We start from the raw sequence: 4155 nt of genomic DNA, 5'->3' as shown, positions 1-4155 counted from the left end.
TTCTGTGTCTTTGTTGTTTAGTCTGGATTTCCTTTAGAAATTACTTTAAATATAAACTCTAGAAATAAATTGTAAATATCTATTTTTTTATTAACTATAACAAGATTGTAGCAGAAAAACTGAAAAAATATCAGAAGGGAGTCTTTTAAAAGTGTAAGATTTAAGTAAATAAGAGCATTTTTACTATGCCTATTCAAAAATATTATTTACCTGTTCAGAATGGTAACATTACTTTTTTTAATTTTTTATTCTTGTGTTTTTGTGGCTCAAGTATAAAAGTTGAAGCTACTTTAATTAATTTTATTTCTGAGTCATTTCTAAATTTGCTGGACTTGAAGTTATATGGTTCTTTAAAAATATCTATTTGAACCTCCCAGAATATTGTATTTTTTCCCATTCTAGGCACGAAATCCTCCAAATTATTTGAAACTACTTTGTGACTGTTTTAAATTCAACCTCATAATAAGACAGTCTGACTTCTGTGTGATTATAACTGTAAAACTTATTGAAGAGAATTTTTCCAGCTGCCCTTTGTGCAATACAATTTATTTTAAGCATCGTTTATTTGATTCTAGATTATTCGATAAGTTCAACCTTCAGCCCTGTTATTTAACCCTGTGATGCTACTTTCACGCCAAGCTCAGATACGCACTTTCAACCGACCCTTTTCAATGAAAAGTCTTTGTAAACCCCTGTTTGTGCACGTTTTGCATCCAGAACTCCTATATTCATGCATTGCTATGTAATTTTTTTTGTCAGTTTTTGGGCTTTACATTCAAAACCTGCAGCAATGGTTTGTGTCCTTTTCAATACATGGTTTGAAAAGTTGATCAAGGAGGAGACACTTATAATTGTGGTTTGGGCCGACTAGGATGGTATGAAACCAAATCTTTCACATATCTGATTAGAGCTGTGGAGACAAAGATTGGAGTAAGATTTGCAGCACTTTGACATTTCACATAAAAACTTCACCCAACTGTGTTTACGTGCACTAGTGTGCGTTTAAAACCCCCAAGTTCAGCATGTTCGTGGTGTGTTTTAACAGTGTTTTTGTTACAGGGTTGAAGATTTTAGCTAAAAGTAGCCACATGTAGCTAGGATATGGAGCATTGTATGCTATGAGGAAAACAAAAAAAATATATATTTTCCCTAAACAAAAGCAAATATCATTTTTGCATGTAGCAGAGTTGAAAAGCTGTGGTTGACATAGAAACATAGTTAAGAAAGTATGCTAACACATATCTTTCTTTATAGTGTGAGTGGGGAAAACATTCACTGATGTCATTTCCTGGGTCTTCAGGAAGTTGTACTAAACCATTATTAACAAAAGGGGAGGATCGATAAGCTGTTTTGGGGTGTAACAAAACTAAGCAATTTAATAAAATAGTACAATTTTATAAATATCTGATGTATTTTTCTCATGTTACTTTTAATTAGTTGAAGGATGAAAGACAAATTACCAAAAACATTCTTGTAGTTAGTGACTTAATGCTTTATTTTGCTCATTTGGCGGACCTCTACACCCATGAAATGTTTGTAAATGTCATTTTTTTAAATATTTGTGTGCAATAATGCAAATATTTTCATATCAGTTTGGATTTCTTGTTTAAAAAAGCATGTGGTGGCTTCCTTTAATATAACTCAAAGTGCACTGATTCCAAAGAATCAAACTTTTACTTCTTTGATTTCTCTGATCCAGCATTTTTAAATCCTCATTTGTCATATTATCAAACTTCTGAGAAAGTATTTTTTGTGTGGAATAGTATTTCAGATGCTGAGCCTTAATTAGTGTAATTAGTAACACCTGTTATCTTCTCTGTTAGCATGCTAATGCTAGCGAGTGGAAAGCATGCTTTTCTTCGTTTTCCCTTTTCTTTCTACAGTTAGCAAGAGAGAAAATTAAGGTCAGTATTTTTCACGAAACATTTTCAACATTGTTAGGGTTCATTTCAAAGCTTAAGATTTATATTAACTATAGAAAAAAACGTTTATATAATAAATACTGTTTGGGGGACATAAACTTTTCTTTTGCCGTTCAGTTTTAATGTCTTTTGAATCACTTAAAATATGTCTCACTTCTAAAGTTAAGGATTTAATATTTAAATATGCTTAGAACCAAATTAAAAACTTAAAAACTATTATTAATGACACAAACGTGCAAAAAAAAGTCTTTAAAAGAAGAACCAATGTACTGAAATTGACAATACCGACTTTAATTAGTGTTAACGTTTGACTAAAAACACAAAAAGGAAAAAACAAAACTGGAGTATATTATAGTTAGTTTAGTATTTTTTTTTAGCTAACTTAGGCCAAAATACTGGTAACCTGTATGCGCCATTTTTCATATTCAAACATTTGTTTTAATGGGAATAAAATGTCTTCTTTCGCATTTGTTCCTGCATTTGATTTCAATTGTTTCAAATAAAGAGTAAAGCGATTTAAAGGTAGGCCTGCCTTGTCATACACAGCATGTATTTTTCTCTTAACCGTTTAGGTTGAGAGTAGCTCTGCGGTTGTGGAAGTGGGGGGTCTGTGTGGTTTCACGTGACCCATGGCTGTGTGGGAGGTATGGAAGCTGGTATAGCGGTGGGTCTGCTGTTTGCTTATCGGAAATGCCCCTCTCCCTGTTGCCCACACCCTCACTCCCCGTAAAAAGAACCAGTGTTTCCTTCTGGCTCATAATGAGATACACCTCCTGGAATGATTGTTAAAAGGTCCTGAAACACCTCTGTGTATTAACAGGACTTTTGTTCACCACACCAGAGGTGATGTTTTCACAAACCTGTCTATAAGCAAAGAGCTTGTATGTGAAGTTCTGACTGAAAATGTTTCTTTATCCGTGCATGTGTGTTCCTGCAGACTATCATCAGAGGAAGTTCTGATGCAGCTCGATCATTCACTTATCAGCACCATAAATCAGTTCAAGTTGCAGCATAAAAGTATTTAGAGAAATATGATAACGAAATATCTTCTAATTTACTGTGTGCAGCTTTAAAAACTTGTCGGGACTTGACTTTGAGAAAACAAATGATCCTGCAGCTGGAGAAGAATCAGAACCCTTCTCTCTTTTATTCTTTCTAATGGTTAAAATGACTATGAAGTTACCATTTTAACTTTGTGATTGCAGCAATTAATGTAACATATTTCAGGTGCGACTTATATATGAATTGAAAAAAAAAAAAGTTAACATCATCTGCTTGAGGTCGCTGTAGGAATAGAAGAAGTTCTGCTCAGTCTTGTGCCTGGATTGGTGAAATTGTTGCATTAAGAATTCAACATATTTACTCGTTTGAAGTGATTTAAAGAGTTTAGGTGACGTGTTAGCATGCTCTTTATGCAATAGTTATTTTAACACAAAATGGCAACAGGACTTTTTGATCACCGCTCCTTGTTGCTTGTCTTTTACTGCAAGACTGTCTGAATAAAAGTAATGTAATACTTCAAAATCCAACTACAAATTTAACTTGCAGTAAAAAAGAAAGTGTTAAATAAAAATTAAAAATTTCAATCTGAATTTACTTGATTGTAAAAACTGATTTAAAGTTCAACTTTTTTGCCCTAATTAGCATTTTTCCAGCATGCCAAAACAGGCATGTTCCTGCCGTCAAAGCCCCGAGGGAGATATGTGCCGTAATGAGTAGAACACAGCAGAAATCCCCACACTGCACGCTGTGAGTGGTAAATAAAAAGGTGGATAAATTATGTCTTTCCCCGTCTGCCACATACTTTATCCTGAGGGAATGTAAACATAAATCTGAGTAGGGAGTGTATCAGGGGTATTTCCAAATGACTTTATCATATTAGCATAATAACAGAGCGTCCTTGCAACCTGAGTTAAATTGATAAAACTTGTGTTTTTTTTTAAGTCGGAAAATGTGCCACACTGAACTGACAGTGAGCCCACATGTGACAGAATGAAGGTTTGAGTTATTGTATTGTTTGTGGAAAAGCTGAAATTTTGTTTTGCTGAGTAACTAAAGTGCAGACCAGTAACTGTTGAACCAAAGCAACATGTGGCGCTCCAGCTCCTCGTCCAGCAGCAAGCGCTGACTCGCTTCTCATCGGAAATCATCGTTTGATATTTACATGTCTGGAGCGGGATAATTGCTCAGCTGGAGCACTGAAAGACATGCAGGAAAGGAAGACAAACAGGAT

At 34.4% G+C, this 4155-nt stretch overlaps 1 long non-coding RNA gene across 3 annotated transcripts in view; it reads left to right on the top strand.

Annotated features, from left to right (window-relative positions):
• The first annotated feature begins 1786 nt into the window (after positions 1–1786).
• LOC112154038 overlaps positions 1787–4155 on the top strand; it is an 83160-nt gene continuing 80791 nt past the window's right edge. For all 3 annotated transcript variants that reach the window (XR_004949802.1, XR_002920590.2, XR_002920591.2), the window contains exon 1: positions 1787–1904. This is a non-coding gene — a long non-coding RNA (uncharacterized LOC112154038). The remainder of the gene's footprint in view (positions 1905–4155) is intronic.

The sequence above is a fragment of the Oryzias melastigma genome, linkage group LG19, assembly GCF_002922805.2.
Source record: "Oryzias melastigma strain HK-1 linkage group LG19, ASM292280v2, whole genome shotgun sequence".
Lineage (NCBI taxonomy): Eukaryota > Metazoa > Chordata > Actinopteri > Beloniformes > Adrianichthyidae > Oryzias > Oryzias melastigma.
This window is presented reverse-complemented; position numbering and strand designations above follow the sequence as displayed.